Source organism: Hyperolius riggenbachi, chromosome 8, assembly GCF_040937935.1.
Source record: "Hyperolius riggenbachi isolate aHypRig1 chromosome 8, aHypRig1.pri, whole genome shotgun sequence".
Lineage (NCBI taxonomy): Eukaryota > Metazoa > Chordata > Amphibia > Anura > Hyperoliidae > Hyperolius > Hyperolius riggenbachi.
The window spans coordinates 62,234,031-62,252,795 of record NC_090653.1 but is presented as its reverse complement, the minus strand read 5'-3'; positions in this window follow the sequence as shown (position 1 = coordinate 62,252,795).

The following is an 18,765-nucleotide window of genomic DNA, read 5'->3' as shown; positions in this document are numbered from 1 at the left end:
ATTTTTGGAGTTCCCACCTTCTTCTTTTTCTATTGTGGGTAAACACACAACATCCCCATTGTCGTGGGTCACCATAGCTGGAGGGTAGGATGAGCACCTTGGGGGCTCCCCCAGGTTCTGAGGCCCTAGGGCAATTGCCCCCTTGGCCTCTATGGAAGCGCCGGCCCTGCCCGTTCAAGTAATACATCAAATAGCAGAAAAATATGCAATAAAATAAAAAATACAAATCCACCTCTGCCACAACTGGATAAAGTGCTCTAAGGCCGCCATAATAACCTGGCAGGAGATCCAGACCACAGCACCTGCATAATGTAATTAAGCATAGCACAGCGCAAAATACATAATGGATAAATAAGAACAATACATAACTCATGAGAAAGACTGTATGTATTTGGAGTATGCCGCGTATTAATGTGATGTATGCGCACTCCAGATACATACGCTCTTCTTTATCATGACTTATGTATAGTTTTTAATTTTGCAGTTGTGTGTATTCCTCTGTGCGCTGCCTAATTGCATTATGCAGGTGCTGTGGCCTGGATCTTCTGCCAGCTATCTATGGTGGCCTCACTTTGCTTTATGCAGTCATGGCGTAGAGGGGGATTTTTACGCTTGATTGTGTTTTTGTATTGTTAGCTTTGACAAAGGTGCTTTTCATGGGTTGAACACATTAACCTACTTATTTGATAACTGATAAATAAGATGATTATCTTCCTTGTTGAGGTTGCGAAAATTCCATTCTGCACACCATTGCCTGTCATTTTGGCCCATTCCACATCACTGATTACTGCATTGGGGTTTAAAGCATTTATACTGTATTACATATATATAATTGATTTATATTACATTTATATTTTTAGAGTATATTTAAATATGTATTTATTATTTATGAGGTTAACCTCTTGAGTCCCAGAGGTTTATACCCCTCTAATGACCAGGCCATTTTTTACAATTTGCCACTTCACAACTTTAACAGTTTATTGCTCGGCCATACAACTTGGCACCCAAAATAATTTTACCTCCTTTTCTTCCCACAAATAGAGCTTTCTTTTGATGGTATTTGATTGCTGCTATTTTTTTTTTTAATTAATTCCAAATGACCAAAATTTTTGCAAAAAAAAAGTTTTTTTCCCCCCACATTGGCCCTAGACTAAGATACATACACTACACTAAACATACATAGACATATGCCTATGGTAGGAATTGTAAGCCCCTCCGAGGGACAGCTAAATGAGCAGACTATACTCTGTACAGCGCTGCATAAGATTTCAGCGCTACACAAATACTTACATTTTTAATTACCTAAAAAAACAGCCTGCCAGCGCTGATCAGTTGCTGGCAGGCTGATCAATGGGCCCCGTTGTGCACACTGATGGGAGCTGGCGCTGGTGTGAGCACGACCTCCCGTCAAATCTCGTTCCTCGTGAGATGAAGCATGTGTGCGGCTCAGACAAACGAGGTAGCCTCCGGGCTGCAACCATTCTGCGTTAGGCTGTCGGCTAAAGGTTAAAGGACCACTATCACTAAAAATTGTAAAATTTAAAATACATATTTATAAGAAGTGAATTTCTCCCAGAGTAATATGTGCTAAAGATGACTTCTCTCCTATGTTGTTGTCACTCAGTAGATAGTATGAACCTGACAGATTAGGTTTTAGACTAGTCCATCTCCTCATGGGGGACTTTCAGTATTTTGATTAATCTTACTAAAGCACCACCTGTAAAGGACCTATTTACAGATGCCGGCCAGCTTTCCTACTCGTTTGCCTGCTTTTTTGGCTGTTCAATCAAGCAACTGCCATTCAGTTAGCGCTTTTGAATATAAAGAAAAACCCAATGAGGAGATGATGGACTAGTCCAAAACCTGTCAGATCTGTCAGATTTTTACTGCCTACTGTAAGTGACAGCAACATAGATGAAAAGCAATTTATAGGGCATTTTATTTGGGAACAAATGTACATTTTATACAGATCATACACATGCATTTTACATTTTACAATTACAATAATGGTCCTTTACATATGCAAGGCGTGAGTTCTGTCCTGCAATATTCAATTTTCAGGCAGTTGTTATTCCAATAGTAAAACATTGGAATGTTGGAAATTGATCAAAACGATCAATCAAGCAGCCATTCAATCATTACAATTCAATCAACTAAATCAAGTACTATAAGGACACAGGATGTGGACAGGCGCCCTTGTCCATGGAGTTGCATCTGAGCATTGCGGTTGCCATGCTAAGTTTCAACATCAGTTAGATTTTTACTACCACTTAAAGGAACTCTATCAAACCATGGGCTTGATTCACAAAAGAGTGCTAACTGTTAGCACAGCCGTTTTCGCGCGAATTTTCGCATTGTGCGCGCTCGCGAATTTTCGTGCGAAACGATAACGTTTTCGCGCGCAAACGTGAATTTTCGCGCGAAACCGATATCGATTTCGCGGTAAAATTTGCGTTGCGTGCGGAAACGTTATCGTTTCGCGCGAAAACGGCTGTGCTAACAGTTAGCACTCTTTTGTGAATCAAGCCCCATGAGTTCTAAAATGACAATGTACAAATAATATCTAAGTAGCTGTGTAAACATTTTCCTACTTTTTGTGAGAGATTGCGGAAAAGCCACCACAGGTGCTACTGAGCAGGCGGCTGATTCCGCGTCCAGTGCGGCGGTTGGTACGCGGAAACGTGTGTTTGGCAGTAGGGCAGAACGCGGAAAAGCCGCCGCATGCAATAGTAAGGCGGCTGCTACCGCGTCCAGCGCGGCGGGTTGCACGCGGCAGCGTGTGGCTGGTATGGCTGAGTCTGTTAGTGCACATAGGCTTAGGAATACACGCGCGCGCGCTGAGAGGCAGAATTCTTATGCGAAGCAGGATACTATTGGTTGAGCAATTAGGGGTGGTGCTGGAGAGCACAACTCCATATATAGTTCCTGCTCTTCACTTGCAAATTGTCTGCCATTGCGATCACTACGTGGAAGCACTCAGACCTAGTCAGATCCTCAGTGTGTTTGAACCAGGTGGACCTGGGAATACACACTTAGCCAGATTATTTGAATTGTATTCTGTTTATGCTTTAGCTAGCTCCAGGGTGTAGAGACCAAGGACCTCACACCCAGCTTAGAGAACTGTGTTCTCATCTATGTTATACCTTAAATTAGTCCCAGGGTGTAGAGACCAAGGACCTCACACCCAGCTTAGAGAACTGTGTTCTCATCTGTGTCATACCTTAAATTAGTCCCAGGGTGTAGAGACCAAGGACCTCACACCCAGCTTAGGGAATTGTATTATCATCTGTGTATTCTTCAGACTAGTTCCGGGGTGCTGAGACCAAGGACCTCGCACCCAGAATAGGCATTGTTGATTTATGTTAAGACTTATAGCTTTTCTGACTACTCCTCTGTCTTCTGATTCGGTACCTCGTATATCTGATATTCCGTTGCCAGACCCAGCTTGACTTGGATACTGAATCAGCCTTCTGTCTTTGTACTTTATCTGTCAGTGTGTTGCCGACCTGGCGTGCCCGACCTTGAGAGCTATCTCTCCCCTTAAGAGATAGTCTCCAGATCAGATAGTGACATCCATCTTAGGTGTCACCCTCTCCTAGGCCCTTCCCGTCTCCAGTCTGACTCCTCCCCTTGGAGAGCCTCAGGCTGCTGGAAGGTTCCTGTGTTCCCAGAGCGGTGTCTCTGTACTGTATATCGCCTGCTCAGCAGGTACATTACTCAAAGTATTATTGTTACACTATGTAACACTCACATACCCATACCCATAGGTGTCCAGAGGTTAGCAATATATCTGATTATCGGTGATACTGCAGATAATCAATAATCGGGTATATATCTGCATTCTTGGTGATACTGCAGATCACCAATAATCAGATTCTATCTGCGTGCTGACACCATTCGTGACACTTTTCATGTTGAATATCAGAGGTAAAAGCTTTAATTCATTGTGTGTCGATTTTAGCTACGTTTGGAATGTCTCATTTGCAGAGGTATGAATCTGTAAGAATCTCTGCAACCTGACATGCTAAGAACAGTGTAATATTGAAGCAGATTACCTGACAGGCTTTTGTTTTCATATATCAGGTTTCACACATACACAATTACAGATGTTTATGTTGCACATAAGATACATTTCCTCTGCTCTCTGTGAGAGAAAGCTCCGCCTGTCTCTGACTGAGCTCTCTGCACACGTAGAATTAATGATGCACTGTGAAGGGAATCCCCCCTCCCCTCATGGCTGAGTCTGCCGTCAGAATTTCAGCAGACTGCTGTCAGAAAAGTGTGAAAGGCATTCGATAACAGTAAACAGAGAGATAAGGATTCAGATGTATATGTTACGGCCAGAACCCGAAGTGTGGCCACTTCTAGTTCTGGCCGGCCACTTCGGGTTCTGGCCGGCCAATGCGCGAAGTGGCCGCAGCGCAGCGGCCAATGTTAGAAATGGAATGTTTCCTTTTAATATTAATATAGTTTTCCGGCCGTCTCTGGCCAAAATGTAGCAAAACAGTTCGTTCATTGAATGAAATGAAGCTGGCGGCTCCGCCTCCTCTCCTCCGCCCCTGCCTCTTCTCTCTCTCTCTCTCTTCTTCGGGCAGCCGGCGGGGACACGCGTGTCCCCGAGAGTCGTTCGTGGTGCCAGGAAAGCAGAGCGGGGAGGCTGCAGACATTGCTTCTGCCAGCACCCGCTCTGCAGGGACGAACGACAGGATTGCCTGCCGCGACGAACGACTCTGGGGGGGGACACGTATGTCCCCCCGCTGCCAGTATCGGGGAGAAGAGAGAGAGAGAGGCAGGGGCGGAGGAGAGGAGGCGGAGCAGAAGCCGGGCGGCTTCATCCTTCTACATTGCCGCCAGCTTCATTTCATTTAATGAACAAACTGTTTTGCTACATTTTGGCCAGAGACGGCCGGAAAACTACATTCATAATAAAAGGAAACATTCCATTTCTAACATTGGCCGCTGCGCTGCGGCCACTTCGCGCATTGGCCGGCCAGAACCCGAAGTGGCCGGCCAGAACTAGAAGTGGCCACACTTCGGGTTCTGGCCGTAACATATACACCAACACTTAGCAGCACTTCCCAAACATTTCCTATCTCAATTGAAAAAAACATGTTAATCAATAGAGTCCCTTTAACTCTACCGTGTGTTAAACGTAACACGCATGGCGGTGTACCAAAGACTGCCAGTCAACTTTATGTAATGTCATTTTTGGAAATGGTTTCTGCCTAAATGTCCTCACCAAATGTCAGAGGCACAAACAATGTAATAAATAGTGCAGGATTTCGGGTGATATAAAAAGTATCAAATCAGATATCCACATTATTACAAGAAAATCACCTTACCCCATCTGAAACAAGGAAATTAATAAGATCTTGGGTCTGGAGGAATTTCTTTTCAGCCTCCTCCAATAAAAATGTGGGATCTTCATACTTATTATTAATATTAAAAAAATACCATTTCAGTTTCTTTATTCTATGAAGGATGGAGAGGGCATAACACCAATTATTCAATATTTAATATCTATGCCCCAAATGCCCATACAAAACCTTATTATTACATAATTCCCTTAGCCCCTTTACCACATTATAGGGCCATATCTAATTAACTTTTTCTCCTGAGTTTTCTCCCAGGTATAATTGACAATAGACGTATTTTAGAGTTTTAGAGTTTGCCACCTCTCTGGATAAATAGGATGAAAAATCAAAACAAAAATTGGGTGAGTGTTTTAAGGCTCGTGCAACATATATTCATAAAACTTAGCTTTTAATTACAATCTCTGTATAAACAATGATAAAAGTTCATGATTCATGTAATCTTGGTGTATGTGGCCTAAGACTCCCTGCACACTGCAAATCCGTTTTCCGATTCCAATTCCGATTCCGTTTCCCAATTCCGATTTTCCCTGAATACATTTAACAGAAAAACGGATCAAAAAAATGCAGCATGCAGTAAAGTTTAAAAAATCTGAATCAGAATCGGATGTAAAAACCCGGTTAAAAAGCGGAATCGCATGCAGTAGGCAGGGAGCCTAACGCACGTTTTGTGGCTTTTTTTTTTTTACAAACAGACGCTTCTTCAGAGGCAGAGTGTTACAATTCAGAGTTGTGACCAATAGCAGTTAAGAAATAACATGTAGTTTACAGTGTTGTACATCCTATAGTTGCTCCAGGCAGGTAAAGCCACCATCTTACTCAAGCCACAGAGTTGAATAGACGTAGTAAAGTCATACCTCCCAACATTTTGAGATATGAAAGAGGGACACTTAAGCCACACCCCTGCCACACCCCTAATCACGCCCACAGCACACCCTGTAAGGCTTGGTGGTGTATTCTCCACAGTCAGCATGCAACGCATGAGCTGGCGTGGAGGAGGTACACACACTAGCACCAGAAAACAGGCTATCCCTAGTATAGTGGAGGGGAGGACTGACTCCAATAGGAGATTGTGGCGCACAGAGCCGGTGCAGATCTGACAGCCACAAACAATGCTTTCGTTATAACGTCTCAGCGCAAAGTAGCGCTGAGCGCATAAACCAGAACTGAGGAGATCAGGACAGGTAGACAGAATGAACGCTTGCTAGCTAGCGGCTACTTAGCGACAGCAAGCGTCCAAAACCAGACAGACTGGAATGAGGCAGCCAATGCGTTGCGGCGATGGCGTGCCTCACAAAGACAGGACAGGATGGTCAGGAAATAGCAGGATTGAGATAGAAGAACGTAACACAGATAAATATACAATAAGTATGTTTTCCTAGCGTATTACAATTACAGCTATCAATGAAACTATTTGTTACGTCTGACTAACATATGTATATATCGGCAATGAACCGATATATGACATAAGCAGGAACGCTGACTAGGAATGGAGTAACACAGGGAACAGGACTCAGAAGGATTCGCTATCTCTTCGCAGAGATGAACGCAATCCACAAACAGTAACAGAACAGGATTCAGAAGGATTCGTTATCTCTTCGCAGAGATGAACGCAATCCACAAACGGTAACAGGACAGGATTCAGAAGGATTCGTTATCTCTTCGCAGAGATGAACGCAATCCACAAACAGAACCAGGAGCAGGGTAACTACCTCAGCACGGGTGGTCACGGTACGCGCAACCTACCAAAACGTGCTGGAAAGCTGACTAACTGCACACAGGATATAAACAGTTCGTGTACGTATACATCAGCGACACTGATGTATCACGTAACACAAATACAAGGAAAATAATAAACGTGCTGGTATGCATATATATTGGCAATGAACCAATATATGATGCAAAGACCAGCAAAGTATCTTTATAACAAGAAACACGATCGGGGGCTAAAGCGACAGCAAGACAGGCTTAGGCTGAAGCTATGAAAACCCAAGGAAACCCTGCAGGAAGCAGATCTTTATACTGAGGTCATCCAATGGGAGCAGACATGCAGATTCCCACACAGGTGAATGATAATCAGTCACAAGCTGACAGCAGGGAAAGACAGACAAAGCTATGCAGCTTGCATGGAAATAGATCAGAACTGCCTGAGCTGCAGCACTACTACTTCCAGTAATAGCTGCTGCAGCAGCGATCATTACACACCCCTAGTCATGCACACCATAAAGATTTCATCATAATAATAATTAAAAAAATGTATTTTATAATTCAAACCACACTGGTACTATCTATCCTGGTTCATGTTCCTTCATATTAACATTTGAAAATCAAAAATAAATAAATGTAAAGGATGGGAATAAAGTTTAGAATCAATTAAACACATTTTTCAGTAGAAAAAAATACATATATTTACACAGATCTGTACAGGGTGGAACATTTATATGGATACACCTTAACACAATGGGAATGGTTGGTGATATTAACTTCCTGTTTGTGGCACATTAGTATATGTGAGGGGGGGAGCTTTTTCAAGATGGTGGTGACCATGGTGGCCATTATAAAGTTGGCCATTTTGAATCCAACTTTTGTTTTTTCAATAGGAAGAGGGTCATGTGACACATCAAACTTATTGGGAATTTCACAAGAAAAACAATGGTGTGCTTGGTTTTATTGTAACTTTATTCTTTCAGGAGTTATTTACAATTTTCTGACCACTTATAAAATGTGTTCAATGTGCTGCCCATTGTGTTGGATTGTCAATGCAACCCTCTTCTCCCACTCTTCACACACTGATAGCAACACCGCAGGAGAAATTCTAGCACAGGCTTCCAGTATCCATAGTTTCAGGTGCTGCACATTTCGTATCTTCACAGCATAGACAATTGCCTTAAGATGACCCTAAAGATAAAAGTCTAAGGGGGTCAGATCGTGAGACCTTGGGGGCCATTCAAATTGCTACATTATGAAGTTTTTCCCTCTTTATGCACTGAAGCTGGCACATTCCCTGAGTTTTTCAGCAAGATGGAGCACCACCACATTATGGGTGTCAGGTCCGAGCATTCCTAGATGAACAGTTTCCTGGAAGGTGGATTGGTTGTCGTGGGCCAGTTGAATGGCCCCCAAGGTCTCCTGATCTGACCCCCTTAGACTTCTATCTATGGGGTCATCTGAAGGCAATTGTCTATGCTGTGAAGATACGAGATGTGCAGCACCTGAAACTATGGATACTGGAAGCCTGTGATAGCATTTCTCCTGCGGTGTTGCTATCAGTGTGTGAAGAGTGGGAGAAGAGGGTTGCATTGACAATCCAACACAATGGGCAGCACATTGAACACATTTTAAAAGTGGTCAGAAACTTGTAAATAACTCATGAAAGAATAAAGTTATGTTAAAACCAAGCACACCATTGTCTTTCTTGTAAAATTCCCAATAAGTTTGATGTGTCACGTGACCCTCTTCCTATTGAAAAAACAAAAGTTGGATTCAAAATGGCCAACTTCAAAATGGCCGCCATGGTCACCACCCATCCTGAAAAGTTTCCCCCCTCACATATACTAATGTGCCACAAACAGGAAGTTAATATCACATACCATTCCCATTTTATTAAGGTGTATCCATATACATGGCTGACCCTGTACATCAATCCTGAAAGAGGGACATATGAATAAGAAAGAGGGACAGAGGGATTTGGTGCCCAAAGAGGGACTGTCCCTCCAAATGAGGCACAGTTGGGAGCTATGTTAAACTTAAAAAGGAAACTGGTTGATGGGAATATAAAATCAACATAATTTAGGGAAGTCAGTACCTCGATATCAGAAGCTGTCAGTAACTTTGCAGCTCGGCAAAGAGGGGGTCATGTCCGGTGTAACATCAGAGCAGATGATACTTTTCTCCTAGGTGATATTTTCACAAGTTAATAAAATGTCTTTTAAAGCGGACCTAAACTCAGAACTTTATTTCAGTTCTACAAGATAAGCAACAGTACAATAACCTTTAACCTCCTTGCCGGTTATCCCGAGCTCAGCTCGGGGTAACCTGCGCAGGAGGATATCTCAGGCCCCGCTGGGCCGATTTGCATAATTTTTTTTTTGTTACAAGCAGCTAGCACTTTGCTAGCTGCTTGTAACTTCCGATCGCCGCCGCTCGCCGCCGATCCGCCGCAATCCGCCGCGCCGAGTCGCTCCCCCCCGCCCCAGAGCCCTGCGCTGCCTGGCCAATCAGTGCCAGGCAGCGTTGAGGGGCGGATCGGGATTCCCTATGACGTCCCGACGTCCATGACGTCGGTGACGTCATCCCGCCCCGTCGCCATGGCGACCGGGGAAGCCCTGCAGGAAATCCCGTTCTCAACGGGATTCCCTGCATACTCTGATCGCCGAAGGCGATCGGAGTGGGTGGGGGGATGCCGCCGCTTAGCGGCTATCATGTAGCGAGCCCTTGGCTCGCTACATGATTTAAAAAAAAAAAAAAAAAAAAATGTGCGGCGCTGCCTCCTTGCCGGATTTTTTAGACCGGCAAGGAGGTTAAAGAAAAACATTTCTGTGTTACAGCTGATACAAATCCTGCAATAAATCTGCAGTGTCTACTTCCTGCTTTCATGGAACAAATCTAGGGTTAACATCCTGTGTTTACAAATCAACTCTCTTTCAGCTGTGGTAGTCAGCTGACAGCTAAGGGATCAAATTACAACTTGTGATTCGTCACAGATGAGGGGGAATTAGACAGGCTAAACTCTCTAAATACACACAGGGTGCATTTCTCTGTTTTCCTTCTGTCTTGTGAAAGAGTTTAGGTCCACTTTAATGTGAAAATTTGCATTGCAATTTGAGATAGGACCTATTTGTATTGATGACTAACGGAAAGGAAGAGGTACCAGGGAAATAAATATAAAACACTGTATAGCAAACAAAATCTATAGCACCTTCTGAGGAAGCCGTTTTTGGTGAAACATGTCAGGGTCGTATGTAGAGCACTATGTAACTGTTTTGCACCCCTTTATTTTATCCTACCCATCCAGTGTAAAGGATGTATATGTGAGACAGCCGTGTCTGGGAATCTGCTGTTTTGTCTACACAAAGACGTAGCAGTTTTCAATCTCTCAGTATGTGGGGTTATCTATGTGCCAATTGTGGGATAGCTACACCCTACTATGTGAGACGAGGAGGAGTGGAGCGGGATAAGTAAGGACCCCCACAATGCTAGTGTACACACAAGCATTGTCTGAACCCCACAGCCGGCACACCCATGATACAGGGTGTCCATGACTTTTACTATATACTTAATAAAGTTACAAACTTTTTTTATGTACCTATAGGGTTGTTAAGTTAAACCTATTTGTACTGCACAGAGACTTAAGCACCATGGACAAATACTTCATTGTAATGGTTAAAGATTCCAGCACCATGGACAAAAGATTGTGTAATAGAGATTTCAGCACCATGGACAGAGACTGCAATGAATATAGACTTCAGCACCACAGGTTTAGTTTACTGGATATACAAACTAACCAGCAAGCTCATGGTGAACTGGAACTCATTGGAGTGTGTAAGGGGCTACAATGATCCAAAAAGCCCTCTTACTAAAATGCTATGGAAAACAAAAGTTTGCTTTCTTAAAACAGAAAGTATTTGCGATAAATCAGGTTGGAGTGAGCTCAAAGTGTCTCCAAGTGCATCACTGCTAAATATATGCAAATTAACCATTGTTGCCCCTAGAAGCTAAACACACCTCCAGATCCGCTGGAATGCAATGATGTGTACTGGATAGAGACTGCAGAGCCGTAGACAGAGGCTTGATTGCAATGAATAAAGATTTCAGAACCATGGACAGAAGGTTAAGTAATGTAATGGGTAGAGATTTCAGCACCATGAACAGAGACTGCAATGAATGCAGACTTCAGCACCACAGACAGGTTTCATGTACTGGCACTCCAAGCTCTGCACCTTGGCTACCAAGACACTGCTTTATTTGATCTGAGGAAGCGGACTGTTCTCCGCGAAACGCATTCTTTTTTTGTGTCTGATTATTAAAATGTCTTTTCTATATTGGCGTTCAGTGCTGCTCAGATAGATTTCGGATATCCAGGTTACCCAGATAATCCGAACTTTTTCAGCTATCCGCCCGGATTCAGATTCCAGATACCTGGGCCCAAATCCAGATAGCTATTTGCAGATAGTTAGCAGGCAATCCGGATATCCGCAGAAATCCGACTATTGAGATAGGAGATGACGTCATTGAGCCAATCAGAGGACTCCCAGGGGCTCCCAGCAGAAGCCCTAGCAACCAATCACAGATTGGAGGCCATTCGTAGGCGGCCTGGTGTTGCGCTGATCCACCTTTTGCGCAATTTTAAATTTTCGATTTTATTTGATTAGCCGCACCCAGGCTATGCATATACATAGGTTAGGATTTAGTTAGTGTTAGGCCCCTCCCATGGAGGATCGACTTCTTCGCAGTGGGAGGGACGAGTACTTAATAGGTTGCATGCAAGCTGTTACAGGAAACTAACATCCTCCTCCAGTGGTAGACAGGTCATGTGTATGCCCGGTGTGTATTCGACTCCACAAGTGGGGCGTGCACTCTTTTGCAGGTAGGCACTTGCCTGTTTTTAAGTAGCGCTGTTCATTTCCTTGCTATGTATAGAAGTGAACCCTGACCAGCCCCACCTGACCTCATTGAGCCAATCAGAGGACTCCCAGCCTAAGCCCTGGCACCCAATCACAGAAGGGAACCCTGGCCAGCCCACCGTATAATAAGGAGGGCTGCCATGATGAGAAATATTGTCCTTGCTTGTGAATGCTCACTGAGAGACATGCTCCAGTGCTGCTGGCCACTGTATAAGCAAGTGCATACACAGTGATAAACCTAAAGCTGTTTAGTGATTAACCCCTTTATTATCACTACACTATTGTTGTATTGTTAATTAGCTTCATTTCATTGTGTGACAGACAGTCAGAGTGTGTGCTGCAGGGCTGCTGCAGCTGCCATGTGTCTGTGTGTGTGCTGTGCACAGACCAGGCCAGCTGCTGCCTGCTGGCCAGCTATTAGCCTTAGCTAGCTACAGTATAGGTTAGGTTAGGGATGAGGAAATAGGATTACTGTGGTATTGTGTAGTTAGTACTGTAGTACTGCAGTCAGTGCTAGTAGTTGTTAGAGTAGTAGTACTACTGTGTTAGCTTACTACAGAACTGCTGTGCTGCTGAGCAGTGCCAGTGTGACAGTTAGTGTCTTCTCCTCTGCTGTCTGACTGTCACTCGGCACGTGGAACTTGGCACGTGGCACTTTGCACTTGGCACGTGGCACTTGGTACGTGGCACTTTGCACTTGACATGTGGCACTTTGCACTTGACATGTGGCACTTTGCACTTGGCATGTGGCACTTTGCACTTGGCACGTGGCACTTTGCACTTGGCAAGTGGCACTTGGCACGCGGCACTTGACATGTGGCACTTGGTACGTGGCACTTTGCACTTGGCATGTGGCACTTTGCACTTGGCATGTGGCACTTTGCACTTGGCACGTGGCACTTTGCACTTGGCAAGTGGCACTTGGCACGCGGCACTTGGCACGTGGCACTTGACATGTGGCACTTGGCACGTGGCACTTTGCATGTGGCACTTGGCATGTGGCACTTGGCACGTGGCACTTGGCAGGTGGCACTTGGAACGTGTCACGTGGCACGTGCAAAGTTCCATGTGCAAAGTGCCACGTGGCACGTGCAAAGTGCCACGTGCCAAGTGCCACATGCCACTGCCAAGTGCCATGTCCGGCATGCTCCTGGCAGATGTTACACCTGCTGCTGCTGCATTGCCCTGCTCCTGCTCCCTTTGCTGCTCCCACTGCCAGGGTGCCACAGGCCACTGCTGCTGTGCTGATACCACCTATATTTAACCCAAAACACAATTGCTGCGTAATTTTTTGGAGATGTCTGGGCTGAAAACTGCCATGTCCCAGTTGTGGGGTTGGACACAATGTAGGCTGCACGAACGCTGTCTGGAACCTAGGCCTAATGTTAACTGACAGCCATTTTTTTGGGAAGGGGGGGGGGATTTTAAGTCCCCACATCATCAATTAGTGTTTCCCTTTAAAAAAATAATGATGCTACATGCCTCATTTATCCTAAAAAACATTTTTAAAACAATTTAAAAGCCACTTCTGTGTTTTCTATCCAGATATCCGAATCCGCTCGGATACTGAGGTCGGATATCCAATTCGGATTTGTATCAGAAAATTTTGAACTCGGATATCCGACCCAGATCAGATATCCAATCCGGATTTTGAAAAGGGGCAACCGAGCAGCACTGTTGGCGTTGCCACTTCTTCTTAGAGGTAAGACATTTTATATTTATTACATCCATGGTTATTTTTTGGGGCACCTTCTCCCTCCCAGTGATATTGTTTACAGCCCCCTAGCTATTAGATGTTGCTGTCAATTGTTTGTTTTGTGTACCCAAACAATCGTTTTTTCTGGAGTGTGACCCATACATTTGAAGACAAAGAGCCAGAGTGGGGATGGGATTTCCTCACTTGTTTTTATACTGTGGTTGCTTCTTGCAACACACCTTTGTGAGTACCTCATTACTTTGTATTTATTCAGAACCTGACATTACTATACTACACCATAAGGGGCTCCTGGTCTCTCTGTGTGCTTTTCCTGTATCCGTAGGAAGTCTTGGGACTCCTCTGGACTACACACCTCCTCACAATTGAAACAGCTCATGTGGGTCCCAGCCCTAAATGATCTAAGCCCGTTACACACTTCCAACTTTCATTGGCCAATAACTGGCCAATTTTGCCACCTTCATGTAGTATAAGAGTTTACCTACACATTGGGCCTGATTCACAAAGCGTTGCTAACAGTTAGCACGCTAGAGAAAAGCCCTTTATCACGCCTAAACTCAGTTTAGGCATGATAAGTTTAGGTGTGATAAGTTTAGGTGTAATAAGTTTAGGCATGATAAGTTTAGGTGTGATAAGTTTTTAGGCGTGATAAGTTTAAGCACCAACTGGGTTAGCACCGCAGTGCACAGCTGATCAAAAGTTTTGCGCTAGCAAAGTCTGGTGTACTTTGCATAGAGTTTAATGGCGTGCGGGACTTTGCGCGCGATCTAAACTTATCTAAACTTACCATGCCTAAACTTATCATGCCTAAACTTATCATGCCTAAACTGAGTTTAGGCATGATAAAATGGTTATCACGCCTAAAGTCTTTAACTGGGTTATCACCGCTTTGTGAATCGAGCCCAATCTGTTCAAAGTATTCAAAATCTGTTGGTCCTCATACAACATGAAGGAGGTAAAATTGGTCAGTGACTAGCCAATCAAAATTGGATGTGTGTATGCACCCTTAGGGCTAGTTCACAGTGCTCAGTTGCATTGGAGAATAATTCTGCAGCTCACTGCCCATAAAATTGTATAGGCCTGTTCACAGTACTGCATTGTAACTGTTCATGTTTTTCTATCGCGCTGCAGACTTTGTATCAAAGTCTATGTCGAGTCTCCACTGCAGTTTACATACATTTTAATGTGTGTGTGTGTGTGTGTATCTGTATGTGTGTGTGTGTATCTGTGTGGTGTGTGTGTGTGTGTGTGTGTGTGTGTGTGTGTGTGTATCTGTGTATGTGTGTATCTGTGTGTGTGTGTGTGTGTATCTGTGTGGTGTGTGTGTGTGTATCTGTGTGGTGTGTGTGTATCTGTGTGGTGTGTGTGTGTGTGTGTGTGTGTGTGTGTGTGTGTGTGTGGATCTGTGTGGTGTGTGTTTGTGTATCTGTGTGGTGTGTGTGTGTATATCTCTGTGTGTGTGTGTGTGTCTATCTGTGTGTATCTGTGGTGTGTGTGTGTGTGTGTGTCTGTGTGTGTGTGTGTGTGTGTGTGTATCTGTGTGGTGTGTGTATCTGTGTGTGTGTGTATCTGCATGTGTGTATCTATGTGTGTGTGTGTATGGTGTGTGTGTGTGTGTCTGTGTGGTGTGTGTGTGTGTGTGTGTGTGTGTGTATCTGTGTGGTGTGTGTGTGTGTGTGTGTGTGTGTGTGTGTGTCTGTGTGGTGTGTGTGTGTGTATCTGTGTGTGTGTGTCTGTGTGTGTGTATCTGTGTGGTGTGTATGTGTGTGCCTGTGTGGTGTGTGTGTGTGTGTGTATCTGTGTGTATCTGTGTGTGTGTATCTGTGTGGTGTGTTTGTGTGTGTGTGTGTGTGTATCTGTGTGTATCTGTGTGTGTGTATCTGTGTGTGTGTATCTGTGGTGTGTGTGTGTGTGTATCTGTGGTGTGTGTGTGTGTGTGTGTGTGTGTGTCTGTGTGTGTGTGTCTCTCTGTGTGTGTGTCCCTGTGTGTGTGTATCTGTGTGGTGTGTGTGTGTGTGTGTGTGTCTGTGTGTGTGTGTGCCTGTGTGTGTATCTGTGTGGTGTGTGTCTCTGTGTGTGTCTGTGTGTGTGTGTGTGTGTGTGTGTGTGTGTCTGTGTGTGTTTCTCTGTGTGGTGTGTATCTGTGTGTGTGTGTGCGGTGTGTGTATCTGTGTGGTGTGTGTGTGTGTGTGTGTGTGTGTGTCTGTGTGTGTCTGTGTGTGTCTGTGTGTGTGTGTGTGCGCCTGTGTGTGTATCTGTGGTGGTGTGTGTGTCTGTGTGTGTGTGTGTCTGTGTGTGTGTATATATGTGTGTGTGTGTGTGTGTGTGTGTGTGTGTGTGTGTGTGTGTGTGTGTATCTGTGTGTGGGTGTGTGTATCTGTGTGGTGTGTGGGTGTGTGTATCTGTGTGGTGTGTGTATCTGTGTGGTGTGTGTATCTGTGTGGTGTGTGTATCTGCGTGTGTGTGTGTGTGTGTGTGTGTCTGTGTGTGTGTCTGTGTGGTGTGTGTGTGTGTATCTGTGTGGTGTGTGTGTGTGTGTGTGTATGTATCTGTGTGTGGTGTGTGTGTGTGTGTGCGTGTGTGTGTGTGTGTGTATCTGTGTGGTGTGTGTGTGTGTATCTGTGTGGTGTGTGTCTGTGTGTGTGTGCAACTAACCACTGTGAATCCAGCGTATGACAACTCTGGATTTGGACACATTGGGCTTGATTCACAAAGCGGCGCTAAGTCTTAGCGCTGTTGTGAAAAGCCACTTTGTGCTCCATAAGTAGCTTTGCGGGCACTAATTGCCCCACAAAGTTACATCGCGCACAGCCCAGGGCAGTGCGCACAGCCCTGCATAGTGTGCGGTGCGACGATAATGTCGCACCCACCGCTGCCATGGAAATGCCTGACTCAGTGTGACGAAAACGGCGCATCGGGTGCCCTGTTTTACCAGCACCCCATGAGCCGTTTTCGTTGCACTGAGTCAGGCGTTTCCATGGCAGCGGCGGGTGCGGCGTTATCGTCACACCGCGCACTATGCCGGGCTGTGCGCGATGTGTGGGCACAAACCACCTAGCAAGCTGTGGTTTGTGCCCACAAACAGATTAGGCTCACTAACCGGCTTAGCGCTGGTTGGTGAATCATGCCCATAGTATAAACAATGTTTTTTTAGTTATTTTCTTACAACAGTTTTTACAATACAAACAACCACAAAAATGTGTAATAAAAACAGTACTGTATATTTTGTACATGAGCACAACTTTGCTTGCATGTATGAAACGTTGTAATTCAAATTGTTTGTAAGCTGGGGACTGATGTATTGCTATAGCTCTGAACTAGTTCCATTAAGGGCCGGTTCACAGTGCTCAATTGTGTTGCAGAATAATTCTGCAGGTCACTCAGCTCACTGCCCTTACAATCCTACGGGCCTGTTCACAGTACTGTGTTGTAACTGATCACATTACTCTAACTCACTGCATGCAGGCTTTATAGTAATATCTATATCTAGTCTTCAATGCTTCCGAGTCTTGTAATTGGCCTTAACATTTCTGATTCTCTGTAATGCGGCATTTCCACGGTATTCCGATTTCAGCATACAGATTTCTGTCACAGAAAGCTAATTTACGCTTGGAATCTCATCCAATTTCATAGGCTTCTGACCATGTGATCACCGTGAGCCAATCACAGTGATCATAAAGGAAAAATATTTTTTAAAAAGGCTCCAGTGCTTAACCAGTTGAGCACCACAGGTTTACACCCCCATGGTGACAAGGCAATTTTTCACAATTCAGCACACTGCAGCTTTAACAGTATATTGCTCGGTCATACAACTTAGCAGCCAAATGAATCTTACCTCCGTTTCTTGTCACTAGAAGGGTTTTCTTTGGGTGGTCTCTGATTGCCTTTTTTAATTGCAGTAGTCCCCCCGCCCTCTTAAACTTGCCTGGATGGTGATCCATCCACTTCCTCTCCTCTCATAGACATCATCCTCGGGTCCATGAAAGGGATTTGATTGTAAGCCACTCAGAGGGACAGCTAAGTGTCCCCTACAGTGCTGCGATCTAGGTTTTTTTTTCCCCCATTAATAGCTTGCCAGCCGCGATCGAGGGCTGGCAAGCTGATCGCGGAGCTCCACTCCATGTCTCTGCAGTGAACAATCGCGCATACACATACGAGTTCCCTGATAAACCCCGCCTTCAGGACCTGACACTGTTGATCGACGTTAGGCGGTCAGGAGGGGGTTAAAGAGCTAGAGCGTGCTGTCCAGAAAGAGTTAACGGGAGCCTGAGGTGAGAAGGATATGGAGGCTGCCATCGTTATTTCCTTGTAAACCATGCCAGTTGCCTGGCAATCCTGTTGATCTTCTGGCATTAGTAGTGTCTGACTCAAAATCTGGTACAAGCATATGGCATATCCAGTAAAGCTGAGTCCGAGTACATGATCTGCTGCATGCTTGTTCAGGGTCTATGGCTAAAAGTATTAGAGGCAGAGGACCAGTAGGATAGCCAGACAACTGGTATTGTTTTAAAGGAAATAAATATCGCAGCCTCCATATCCTTCTCGCCTCGGGTTCCCTTTAAGCATGAATAAAACATTTTATAGACCTGGAAAGTCCAGTTAATGATTATCCTTTTTGCACATGTAGTCACCCCACTGGGCACATGTTTACCACATTCGAGGTTTAACTTCAGTACATTCATGTTTGTGTGTGTGTGTTTCCCTTAGAATCCTAGCAGTGCCATCATTAGGCTTCTTTCCTGCAAAGAACCTGTGAGGGGAATTGTCTCTTTTGCACATTCTCTTAGTATTCACTGAATAAATGAGCTGAAATACACTGCTGTGCTACTGCGCTGCTTCCCTGCCTTCTGTCTCCCCCCCACCCCTCTCTCTCCTGCGCTCAGGATAGTCTCACTTCACCACAGCGGCCCGATGATCGACAGGTCAGTCAACCTTTTAACACGGCAGTGGAGCATTTCATTTGGCCTAAGTACTAGAATCAGACGTGGAATGGTGCACCAGATGCAGACTGCCCGGCCTACACAGAAAACATTTACCATATTTCAGCTGACAGCTG